This window comes from Callorhinchus milii, unplaced genomic scaffold (assembly GCF_018977255.1).
Source record: "Callorhinchus milii isolate IMCB2004 unplaced genomic scaffold, IMCB_Cmil_1.0 Scaffold13, whole genome shotgun sequence".
In the NCBI taxonomy this organism is placed as follows: domain Eukaryota; kingdom Metazoa; phylum Chordata; class Chondrichthyes; order Chimaeriformes; family Callorhinchidae; genus Callorhinchus; species Callorhinchus milii.
In genome coordinates, this window is record NW_024704754.1 from 6,622,290 (window position 1) to 6,635,125 (window position 12,836).

Genomic DNA, 12,836 nt, shown 5'->3' on the forward strand with positions numbered 1-12,836 from the left:
GCCTTTTCTCTCTCTCACACCCAACAAAAATGGTGCAGCGATCAGCTGAGCGGAGGCGGCGCTGCGCCCCGACACCGTGTGTGTGAGGGAAAGGAGGGATTCCCTCCCAGGCCCGGGGGCCAGGGCAGGGGCCCGGGGGCCAGGGCAGGGGCCAGGGGGCCAGTGCCCGGGGGGCAGGGCAGGGGGGCAGTGCCCGGGAACCAGTGCCTGGGGGCCAGGGCGCAGTGCCCGGGGGGCAGGGCAGGGGGGCAGTGCCCGGGGACCAGTGCCAGGGGGGGCAGTGCCCGGGGGCCAGTGCCAGGGGGTAGTGCCCGGGGGGCAGTGCCTGGGGGCCAGGGGGCAGTGCCCGGGGGCAGTGCCCGGGGGCAGTGCCTGGGGGCCAGGGGGCAGTGCCCGGGGGCCAGTGCCTGGGGGCCAGGGGGCCAGTGCCCGGGGGCAGGGCCCGGGGAGTCAGGGCAGCCTGAGCCTGGGTTAGTGCAGACCTGATTTGGATTAAATCGGGGTTGAGGTCAATGTGTATAGAACTGGGGTTACTCTGGAATTAGTCTCTGTTAGTCCAGTTCAGTCTCAATAAGGGTTGGTTTACACTGGGTTTGTGCTGTGGTCGAGATGGGTTAGTCTGAGTTAAACCTGGATTAGGGCGGGTTAGACTGTCTGAGGTACTCTGAAACGCTACACAAGTGCAAGTTGTTGTTAGAGCTATTTAGTCTGGGTTTGGGCTGTGTTAGAACTGGTTTAGTCTGGGGTAGGTGAGAGCTGGGTTAGTCGGGTTTAGGTCAGAGCTGGTTTAGGTCAGAGCTGGTTAGTCTGGGTTAGGTTAGTCTGGGTTGGGTTAGAGCTGGTTAGTCTGGGTTAGGTTAGTCTGGGTTGGGTTAGTCTGGGTTGGGTTAGTCTGGGTTGGGTTAGGTGAGAGCTGGTTAGTCTGGGTTAGGTTAGAGCTGGTTAGTCTGGGTTGGGTTAGAGCTGGTTAGTCTGGGTTAGGTTAGAGCTGGTTAGTCTGGGTTAGGTGAGAGCTGGTTAGTCTGGGTTGGGTTAGTCTGGGTTAGGTTAGTCTGGGTTAGGTGAGAGCTGGTTAGTCTGGGTTAGGTTAGAGCTGGTTAGTCTGGGTTGGGTTAGTCTGGGTTAGGTTAGAGCTGGTTAGTCTGGGTTGGGTTAGTCTGGGTTGGGTTAGTCTGGGTTAGGTTAGAGCTGGTTAGTCTGGGTTAGGTTAGAGCTGGTTAGTCTGGGTTGGGTTAGTCTGGGTTAGGTGAGAGCTGGTTAGTCTGGGTTAGGTGAGAGCTGGTTAGTCTGGGTTAGGTGAGAGCTGGTTAGTCTGGGTTAGGTGAGAGCTGGTTAGTCTGGGTTAGGTGAGAGCTGGTTAGTCTGGGTTGGGTTAGTCTGGGTTTGGGCCTCTGGACACATTGCGCGGCGCGCGCTCATTGTTGCAATGAGCTGGAAGATTGCAGCATTCCACTTGACGTCACCGCCTGCCACTGCAGCCCCCGCACTGCACCCTGGGAGATGTAGTTCCGCCTCCCGCGTGCGGCTGCGCAGTGAGGGAGCCTTGGAACTACAACTGCTCCCAGCATGCGCTGCGTGGGGCATTTGATTGACAGAGGGCGGTGTCGCCACAGGGAAGGGAGTGGAACTGGTAACAAAGGGATGGAGACCAGAGCAGATCAGGAGGACGTCCCAAAGCGCTTCACAGAACACACTGTAAAGTGAATTGACTGTATATTTGTGGGTGAACGCGGCAGTCAATTGCGCACGAGCAATGTCCCAAAACAGTCGTAGATTGAAAATGACCAATTTATTATTGTTTTTGGTTTTGGAGGATTATTATTAGGCTCTGTGTGGAGTAAGGAAACTTGCCCAAGGTTTCGCCCTCTGCCTGGAATTGAACTCAGGTCTCTCACTTGCAAAGCGAGTGCTCTAACCACTGAGCTACAGGACTCCACGAGGAGCTTTCTCTCCCAATCCCAATGGTCTCCCCTTTCTCTCCTGAAGCCATCATCTGATTCATTTTTTTCTTATTGCAACAACAACAAATTGCATTTGTTTTGTTTTTTAATTTTTTAAAAAATATGCAAATACAATTTGTGTAAAAAATGCAAAATACAAAATGCAAATAAGAACATAAGAATTTGCTCCGCGCAAGAAGACCAAGATCCATCTAGTCCATCCATCCAAGGATACAGCGTCCACTTTACTAAGTCAGACCGGAAACTTGGCATCTTATTTGACCCTCAACTATCCTTTCTAGCTGACATCCGTGCCATGACTCACTCTGCCTTCCCCCACCTCCGCAATTTCGCCATTGTCTCACACCGCAGGCTGCCGAAACCCTCATACAGGCATCCTAACATCCAGGCTTGACTATGCAAACTCCCTGCTTGTCGGCCAATCCCAACTCCTCCTTCCGTAGGCTGCAGATCATCCAGAACGTTGCAGCCCGTATCGTCTCCCGCATCAGACTCCCCGACCCTTATCACCCCCACTATCGCCCAACTCCACTGGCTTCCCATTACACAGAATACAATTTTAGATGCTGCTCACCTTCAAAGCCCTCCATGGCCTCACTACCTCCTACCTCTGTGACCTGCTAACCCCCTACCATCCTGCCCACTCCCTCTGCTCAGCGGGCTCCGGCCTGCTTCACCTCCCCCACTTCGCCCGCCCCACCATTGGCAAGTGGGCCTTATGTCACTCTGCCACCACCGTCTGGAACTCCATCCTGCAATTGCTCCACTTTCCCTCCTCCCTTGCCACCTTCAAGACCCATCACAAGACCCTCCTCTTCAACCATGCTTTTGATTACCCTCCTTCCCCCCTGCCCTCTACCCTCCCCAATCCTGACACCCACCTCGGGTCTGAAATGCTGTACACTGTCCAGCGCCTTGGGATGTTCTCACGATGTGGAAGGCGCTATACAAATGTATCTTGTTGTTGTTGTCCTCCTGACGTGAAAGGCGCTATACAAATGGAATTTTGTTGTAGTTCACCTTCCACCATCCTGGCAGTTGCTTGACATGTTGAGTCCCAAACTATATACTGTATCCTAAGATAATGTTTTCTAGTAGAAATCTATCTAATTTATTCTTGAAACAAATGGTATTTTCTGCGTCTGCCGTCTCCCTAGGGAGCCTGTTTGATAAGTTTACTACTCGCTCACTGAAATAGTGTTTCCGCAGATTTGTTCTGAATTTAACCCCCTTCAATCTCAAGCCAAATGCAAGCCATTATTCTTAATTTTCCCCTTTGCAGGGCTGAGGTTCACGGCTGAACCTGATCCTGTCATGCATACCTTCTGAGATGGCCTCCCCAATGCTAGTCCAGGGGCTCTGATGTCAATCTTAGCCCTCAAATATTGCTTTGTCTGAGCCTAAAGACTGAGCCAGCTCAGTAAGAATGAACCTGTGGGATGAGCTCAGTCAATAAACCCGGGCAAAATACACAGTCACTACATTTTACAGTACTGTATATCCTGTGAGATGTCCTCTTGACATCTCAAGACATACAATTACAAACCAGTGCATGTGTCAGACCAGCGCCTGGTCCTGAGAAATGGACTGTAGTTTTGGTTAGTCTTTTGTTTTCCATTGTTAAAGCTGTCAGGGATGTTACCCTGCAAGTTGTTGTTGGAACTGGTACCAAATATAACTGAAAATACACCAAATCCAAAGTCCCTTTGAAACCCTAAAATCATAAATACTAATATCTGAGTCCCTTTCGAAATAAAGTACGTTGGTGAGAGCTATAATTAATTTCCTCTTTTCTAGGCTATTTGCAAATATTTAAAGCAATAATTTTGCAACTTGCAGTAATCCAGCAATGTCACTTAGTGCCATCAACCTCGTTTGGGGAAGTTGATCAGGAGACATTATTAAGTCATACAGTGTGGGGAAGTTGAATTAATCCACAGGTATAAGAATGACAAGATCCAGAGTGTGTTGGATCAACGCCAGGAGTTGTTAATTCAGCTCCCTCATCCTAACGGACCTGATAATCTGGGCCAATAAAAAGTGTGAAAATATTTCCCAAAAATTGCGGGGAAATATGCCACAATTTTCAAAATGAATTTCTTCTTTAACAAAATTTTGTGGGAATGGGAAACACTAACGCAGGCCCAAAGGGCCTGGAGATCCACAAAAAAGCAGACGGGGCTACAGGAGCTCACCACCTCCTGCCTCTCAGAGCCAGAGACAGAGAGACAGACACAGAGAGAAACACAAACATACACACTCAGATACACACACACTCACAGACAGAGATACACACATAAACACACACAGACTCATAGAAGAGACACACACAGACAAACACATACATATAGAGGAGAGCCTCTTGGCTGGCTCTGGCCTCCTGTTCATCCCTCGTTCCCTCTGCCCCACCATCAGTGGCCGTATCTTCATCCACGATGTCCTGAAACTCTGGAACTCTCTCCCTCAGTCCCTCCACCTTGCCCTCTCCCTCCCCACTTTCAAATCCCGCCTAAAGACATTCCTTTTTGATTATGTTTATGGTCACCTCTCCCCTCCTTCTCCCCATGCTCAGGCTCAGACTCCACCACTGTCAAGCGCTCTGAGACGCTGCCCTGTGTGAAGGGCGCTATACACATGCAAGTTGTTGTTGTTGAGAGAGGGACACAGATATACACAGAGACATTCACGAACAGACACATATACAGAGGAGAGAGCCACACAGACACACTCACACACTCACAAACACACACAGAGAGAGACACACTTACATAGAGACACTCGCATACACATAGAGAGAGAGACACACACTGAGAATCACAACAGTGAGGCCTCCGATGGAGCGAAGCCCATTTCCATTTCCCTACGACTGCGCGTCCAGAGCCGCTCCACTGACAGCGAAAGAGGCCCGGAGCCAGAAACCTCATTGTTTAGTGGGTTTATTGTGGAGTTTGTGGGTTATAGTGGAGGGTGCGGGTTATAGTGGAGGGTGCGGGTTATAGTGGAGTGTGCGGGTTATAGTGGAGGGTGCGGGTTATAGTGGAGGGTGCGGGTTATAGTGGAGGGTGCGGGTTATAGTGGAGGGTGCGGGTTATAGTGGAGGGTGCGGGTTATAGTGGAGGGGTTATAGTGGAGGGAGCGGGTTATAGTGGAGGGAGCGGGTTATAGTGGAGGGAGCGGGTTATAGTGGAGGGAGCGGGTTATAGTGGAGGGAGCGGGTTATAGTGGAGGATGCTGTTTATGGCGGAAGGTGTGGGTTATAGTGGAGGGTGCTGTTTATAGCGGAGAGTGCAGTTTATAGTGGAGGGTGCGGGTTATAGTGGAGGGTGCAGTTTACAGTGGAGGGTGCGGGTTATAGTGGAGGGTGCAGTTTACAGTGGAGGGTGCGGGTTATAGTGGAGGGTGTGGGTTATAGTGGAGGGTGTGGGTTATAGTGGAGGGTGCGGGTTATAGTGGAGAGTGTGGGTTACAGTGGAGGGTGCTGTTTATGGCGGAAGGTGTGGGTTACAGTGGAGGGTGCTGTTTATAGCGAAGGGTGCTGTTTGTGGTGGAGGCACTCGCCTTGCAAGTGAGAGACTTGGGTTTGATTCCTGGCAGGGCGAAACGTTGGGTACGTTTCATTATTCCACATACCTCTGTTTTCCTAGCAGGAAGTCGGAACCCAGTTAGTCGATTGGTGGATCGGGGTAATAATTCCTTAAAAAAAGAAGAATTTGATTACTCAACCACGACTGTTTGTGGGACATTGCTGTGCACAATTGGCTGCCGCGTTCGCCCACAAATATACAGTCAATTCACTTTACAGTGTGTTCTGTGAAGCGCTTTGGGACGTCCTCCCGACGTGAAAAGCGCTATATCAAATGCAAGGATTATTATTATTATTATTATTAAATGTGATCATAAGATCACAGAGATTGCTTCGGATGAAGAAGGTTCCTTGGCTCATTTCAATGTGCATCAGAGCATTACATCTAGCGCCCGGGAGTATTGAGACTGTCAGAACAAATAATAATACTATAATAATTTGATACCTTGCGATGTGCTCCTGATGCAAAAGGCTATACTGTAAAGTGCAATGACTATGCAGTTTGTAAGTGAACAAGTTAGATTGATGAGTTTTTATTTTAACACACTGAACAAGAAGTTTATCTCAATCCCTGATTGTCCAGTGCCTTGGGACATCCTACTTACGTGAAAGGTGTAAATGTAATTTGTTGTTGTTGCACAGGAACTGGCTATTTGGGCCTTCAAGTCTGCACGGGTATTTTTCTCCACATTAACTACTGAATGTATTGTGACTTTACTCACTCTCTCTATCGTGGGTGTTGTGTACACAAGCAAGATATGATGCAAGAGGAAAGTTCAGAGGAGCGATAACTGGATTATAAACAAAGGAGAGATTATAATCTCAGTAAACAACAACAACAAAATTACATTTGTAAAGCGTCTTTCACATTGGGAGGACGTCCCAAGGCGCTGAACAGACAGGACCCGAGCGTGGGAGGGCGCAGAGTTGGGATGAGAGAGGGCAGAGAGGTAGAAGGGCGGCTGAAGGCACGGTCGAAAAAGAGGTTTGTTCCTTGAAGGAGGCAAGGGAGGGAGCAAGACGAAGGGATTGTGGGATGAAGTTCCAAAGGGTGGGGGCAGAGAGCCTGAAAGCCTGGCCGTCGATGGTAGAGACACGGAGCAGGCCAGAGCCTGCTGAATGGAGGAAGTGGACAGGTTAATAGGGGTTCAGCAGGTCAGAGAGGCAGGAGGGGGCAAGGCTGCGGAGGGCCTTGAAAGTGAGGGATGGGGAGCCAGTGGAGCCGGGCGGCGGTGCGGGTGATGGGTCATGGAGCCTGGTGCGGGCAAGGACGTGAGCTGCAGAGTTCTGGATGATCTACAGCTTGTGGAGGGAAGAGTTTAGGAAGTTAACAAGGAGGGAGTTTCCATAGTTGAGCCTTGAGGTGACAAATAATAATAATAATCCTTGCATCTTGATATAGAGCTTTTCACATCTCCTAGACATTTCAAAGCACTTCACAGAATATACTGTAAAGTGAAATGATTGTGCGTTTGTGGGCAAAACACGGCAGCCAATTGTGCACAGCAGTGTCCCACAAACAATCATGGATTGAAGTGACCAATTTTATTATTGTTTTTTTATTGAGGGATTATTATCAGGCATGTGGAGTAATGAAACTTGCCCAAGATTTTGTGTGTATGAGGGCTTCGGCGGCCTGAGGGGTGAGGCAGTGGCGGAATCGGGCAATGTTGTGGAGGTGGGGGAAGCAGAGCAGGTCATGGCATGGATATGGGGGAGAAAGGACAGTTGAGGGTTGAACAAGATGCCCATGTTCCTGACTGGCTTGGTGAGGTGGAGTGTGCATCAGTGGAGGCTGATGCTGCCAGTGCCTGAGATGCAGAGACGCTGGCACAAGTCAATCAGGAGAGCCTCAGTCTTGCTGACATTCAACTGCAGAAAGTTGGCTCTCATCCAGGACTTGATATCGGACAGACAGTCTGTCAGGACGTCAGTTTTCCTGGAATCGAGGATGGAGGCAGAGAGATAAAGTTGGATATCATCCGCATGCATGTGGAAATTGACCCCATGTCTGCAGATAAAGACTAATCAGAGAGTTATTGTTCTAAGAAGTATGGGTGCAGGTGCTAGATAAGAAGCCAGGCGTTCGTACATTTGCGAGTCTCCATAATGTGTGGAAAACATTCTCCTTCAGTGGAAATGCAATCTGTGCTGCTCTGACGACACTCTGCAGTTTCCCGAGATTGGCAAAAAAAGGATGTTTGATAGGGATTATTGAAGTTCAGATGGAATGTGCCAGTAGACAAAATTTAGTGAGATTGATTCCAAATAAAAAATGATCCTTACGTTTGATATAGCGCCTTATCACCTAGACGTTTCAAAGCACTTCACAGAACATACTGTAAATTAATTGACTGTATATTTTGTGGGCGAAACGTGGCAGCTTTTGTGGCACTTCTGTGAAGTACTTTGAGACGTCTCAATGATGTGATAAGATGCGATATCATAAGCAAAGATTTATTTTTTTTTAAACCTGAGGTGGGACAGAATTACAAAAGGTTCTTAAATTGAGCTGTAATTTGGAAGACGGTTTCTTTTCAAGGACTGCGGGGGAACGGCTATCAAATTAAGATTGAATTGAAGGATTTAGAAAACTGGGTGGAATTTGAGTCCCATAGTAGCTTCGCCTTTACTGCCAAGTCCAGAGTTCAGATGATGTTACTTTAGCACAGTACAGTACAGCACAGTTAATCTGTTACTAGATTGTATTTTAGAGTTCACTTTAGAAACAAACATACCCACTGTGTAATCTCAGTGTAGCCTTTTGAATCTGCTACTTTGTTAATTTGTTCCATCCCTCAACTTCTCTCTTGATGTACTTACCAATTACAGATTGATATAAACCAACAAATGGATGTAAGTGATGATATTCTTATATCTGTGGTGACTGATGTCACTTGTTGGGAAGTTCACAAGTCTGTAACTCTGCTTGTAACGCAGTGCAAAGCAGAAAATCCACAGTTAAATAAATAATATAAATAAAGGATGTGTACGATGCAGTTTCTTATCACTTAGAGGGAACTATAGGTAAATGATACTTACCATCGCCTTATTGTGAAACATCGGACTTTGAAACATTTAATAAGATAGTTCAAGCTCTTTACTATTTCCAAGGTTAAAGCTGCATTTCAAAATTAGCAACAAAGGGTTGGAAACAACTACTTGCACTGCTACCAAGACCAGGGTGGTCCAACCTTTTGGTTGCTGAAGGCCAGATACCCTATTTGAGAAATAATAATAATAATTCAAGACTGAGATAGATAGATTTCTTATCGCAAAAGGGATTAAGGGATGTGGGGATAAGGCAGGGTCAGGTTATTAGCTGGAGTTAGATTACAAGATCAGCCATGATTGAATGGCGGGGCAGGCTCGAAGGGCCGAATGGCCTCCTCCTACACTCACCCCCTCCTCGCTCCCTCCCTTCCCTCCCCTCACCCTGACCATTTCCCCCCTGCTCGGGTCCTGACCCAACTGTCCAGCGCCTTGGGACGTCCTCCTGACGTGAAAGGCGCTTTATAAATGGAATCTTGTTGTTGTTGTTATGTTATGTTAACAATAATCCTTGAATTTGATATAGCGCTTTTCACATCTTCTAGACATCTCAAAGTGCTTCACAGAATATACTGTAAAGTGAATTGACTGTATATTTCTGGGCAAAATGCAGCCAAATTGCATACAGCAGTGTCCCAAAAACAGTCGTGGATTGAAGTGACCAAATCTATTATTGTTCTTTTTTACTTGAGGGATTATTATTAGGCGTGTGGACTAAATGTGCCCAAGGTTTCGCCCTGCCGGGAATCGAACCCAGGTCTCTCGCTTGAGAGGCGAGCGCTCTAACCACTGAGCTACAGGACTCCACGTGTCCAGCATAAGCAATGTTTTTGTGTCCGATCTCCTCCCCTCTCCCCCTCCCTACCATCACTGTTGCCCTCAAAGTGGCAAACGCCAGCAGGAAGTTTCGCTGCTCAATGCGGCAGTACCCTGCAGGGTGAAAGAGGCTTTCCCCACGAGATTTACCATTGCTGAGATGTCTTTTCTTTTTCTTTCCCTCTCAGTGTTATCCCGATTGTGGTTAGTGATGCTCTTACAGTGAAATAATCCCACCTAGTGGCCTGTTCACAATCGCTAATTGCTCAGGAATTCAGGAATGACAGGGGATGATAATAATAATAATAACAATCCTTACATTTGATATAGTGCCTTACATGTCAGGAGGACATCCAGGACACCAGAAGAAAATTTCTTTTCTTTGCCAATAGCATCACGGGATCTTTAATGACCCCTTGAGGATTTCCATCCTTTAGGTTACACATTAAACCGAGATTCCATCTGCCTGTTTGGGTGGATGTTAAACACCCCATTGGCACTGTTGGCAAAGAGAAGGGAGATTTGCCCCGGTGTCTTGGCTAAAGATAAATTGATCATTCACCTCCTGGTCACTTGTTTGACATTACATTACACTTTGTGGCTGTTTGCGGGATGTCGCTGTGCGCATATTGGTTGCCATGTTGGCCTGCAAAATGCACAGACACTACATTTTACAGTTTATGCAATAAAGTGCTTTGAGACATGCTACCAATGGGAAAGGTGCTGTATCAAATATAAGGATTATTATTATTATCATCATAATAATTGCATTTGGTATTCGAGTTGACACTGAAGGAGGCAAGGGAGGGGCCGAGGCAGGGGGTCTGCGGGATGGAGATCCAGAGGGTGGGGGCAGAGTGGCAGAAGGCCCACCTGCCAATAGTGGGGCGAGCGAGGCAGGGGACGTGAAGCAGGCAAAAACCCGCTGAGCGGAGGGAGCAAGCAGGATGGTAGGGGGTTAGGATGTTGCAGAGGTAGAGGGGGGCAAGATCCTGGAGGGCTATGAAGGTGAGGACCAGGATCTTGAACTGTATCCTCTGTGTGATGGGAAGCCAGTGGAGTCGGGCGAGGATGGGTGTGATAGGGTCATGGAGCCTGGTGCGGGAGAGGACATGGGCTGCAGATTCACCTACGAAAACAGTTGTTTGACAGAAAAATCTCTGATATGCTTTGAGACGTATCAACATGATAAAGTGCTATTTCAAATGTGAGGATTATTATTATAAAGACAGGAAACGCTTAAAATGATTAATAACTTCAGCAATTCTCTTTCTAAGCAGCAGATGGCAATGTCTACTCACTAGATTGTGACGCGTGCCTCAAGCAAATGACTTATTATGACAGCCGGATAATAAAAACAGTTTAATATGTAGATATAACCATAAAATATAATGAAGTCTCACACAATTTACAATTTATTAAGCTTTTAACTTTATATTAGATACCATAAAAAGAGACCTTTTTCTAACTTGTCAGCACACATTTGGCCTTTGTAACATGTTTATTCCAAATTTATTTCGCTTGCTTTATTGTCATGTAGAATGACGTCTCGTTGTGCTTCACAACGGGTTTGGGCGCTGAGTAAGGGGAGGTGACCATAGGTGTGGTCAAAGAGGTCAATTTAAAGGCTGAATTTAAAGACAGATAGAAAGAAGGCAAGGTGGAAGGGTGAAGGTAGAGAGTTCCAGACGCATAGTGGCTTGGGCTCTGATGGCGGTGGTGGGGGTGAGCAAACCCGAGTTAGTGGAGTGGAGGAAGCAAGCAGAAGAGTGGCGCCCGGAGAAGATCAGAATTAGCAACTCAGCTGCTGGTCACTCTACTCCTCCTCCCCCCTTGCTGGCCGACACAGTCAACCAGTCTCTCTCCTCAGGCTCTCTGTTCCACTCCCCCTTAGTGGGACTGCACTCGCATGGTTCAAGTCTTACTTAACTAACTGCATCCATTTCATCTCGGCAAATGGTTTCTCCTCCCAACCCGCCCGGTCATCTGCGGGGTACCCAGGGCTCCATCCTTGGCACTCTTCTTTTCCTTATCTATATACTTATCAAGAACAACAACAACTTGCATTTATATAGTGCCCCTCACACACCCAGAGTGCTTAAATATAATATGGGGAGTAAGGAAACTTGCCTAAGGTTTTCCCTGCCCGGGAATCAAACCCAGGTCCTCTCACTTACGAGGCGAGTGCTCTAACCACTAAGCTACAGGATTCCAAAATGAATTGACTGTATATTTTGTGGGCGAAACGCAGTATAGAGCAACATCCAACAAACAGCCATGGATTGAGTGAACAAATTATTTTTTTTGAAGGGTTTATTAACCCTAGAAAGCGACCCCTCAATTGACTATCAACTGTGTTCCTATTTATTACTAGATAAATACAGGCCTGTGGAGTAAGGAAACTTGCCTAAGTTTACCCTTCCTGGGAACTGAACCCAGGTCCTCTTGCTTGCGAGGCGAGGTCTCTAACCAATACACTACAGGACTCTACTATAGGGAGATGTTTGATTGTGAAAGGATTTATAGGTGAAGGTGCAGCACCTTGAAGTCAATCATTTGGGAGTCAGTGCAGTGAAGGATGGACAATATGGAGTTTGGTGCGGGTGAGATACACCTGGACCAGTAGTGCTATGGTCTCAGGCCAGGCTGATATTTGTAGATGTTCTGCACCTGTTCTGCTCGACCTTAAAAAAACACACCGATTTACCTTCTTCTTGAAAGACCACAAAGTACTTTGAGCAATCCCACTAGGACTATCTTTCATCTTAATTCACAGACTTTATTAAAAAAATTATTAAAAGTTATTTCAGAATAATTATACAACTCAATACTTGCAGCATGTTGAACAATCTTTGATAAATCTCGCAGATAATTCTGTAAAAATTATTAATGTTTTATTAATGTTTTTTGTTTCGCAAATCTCGCTTGAAGGCAGTGGACCCGGCCTCATGAATTTTGCAGATATCAAAGTGCCTCAATGTTTGATGTTCTTTAACTTCTTTCAAAATCTTCCTCCTTCCTCTGCTGAACAACATTCTTCATTTGGGCTTTCTCTATCCTAGGGTTGTGGAGCATCCTTTACAATAACTACAAATTGCAATTATATAGCGCCTACGTGACTGTTTGTTGGGATGTTGCTGTGCGCAAGTTGGCTGCCACATTCTCCTACAAAATACACAGCCACGACACGTTAACAGTGGCGGAGTCTGACAACGAGCCAGTGGGAGCGTGATGGGGGAGGTGACCGTAAGCATGATCAATAAGAAAGGTCTTTAAGCGAGATTTGAATGTGGGGAGGGAGGGGCAAGGTGGAAGGATTGAGGGAAAGAGTTCCAGAGTTTCAGGTTGTAGTTGCTGAAGGCACGGCCTCTGATGGTGGAATGGAGAGGATGAGGGACAAATAGGAGGCCATAGCCAGCCGAGCG

At 47.2% G+C, this 12,836-nt stretch overlaps 1 long non-coding RNA gene and 2 other non-coding genes across 4 annotated transcripts; 1 reads left to right on the forward strand and 2 right to left on the reverse strand.

Annotated features, from left to right (window-relative positions):
• Positions 1–435: 435 nt before the first annotated feature.
• LOC103186479 lies at positions 436–1,492 on the forward strand. 2 transcript variants are annotated; one of them, XR_006085451.1, is made up of 4 exons: positions 436–856; positions 907–1,031; positions 1,062–1,151; positions 1,182–1,492. It is a non-coding gene; the product is annotated as an uncharacterized LOC103186479 (long non-coding RNA). The 2 variants fall into 2 exon arrangements; XR_006085450.1 differs by having other exon boundaries at positions 907–1,151.
• A 7,835-nt stretch (positions 1,493–9,327) lies between these two features.
• Positions 9,328–9,399, reverse strand: trnae-cuc. Its single transcript has one exon. It is a non-coding gene; the product is annotated as a tRNA-Glu (tRNA).
• A 2,149-nt stretch (positions 9,400–11,548) lies between these two features.
• trnat-cgu lies at positions 11,549–11,620 on the reverse strand. The gene has a single exon. It is a non-coding gene; the product is annotated as a tRNA-Thr (tRNA).
• Positions 11,621–12,836: the final 1,216 nt, after the last annotated feature.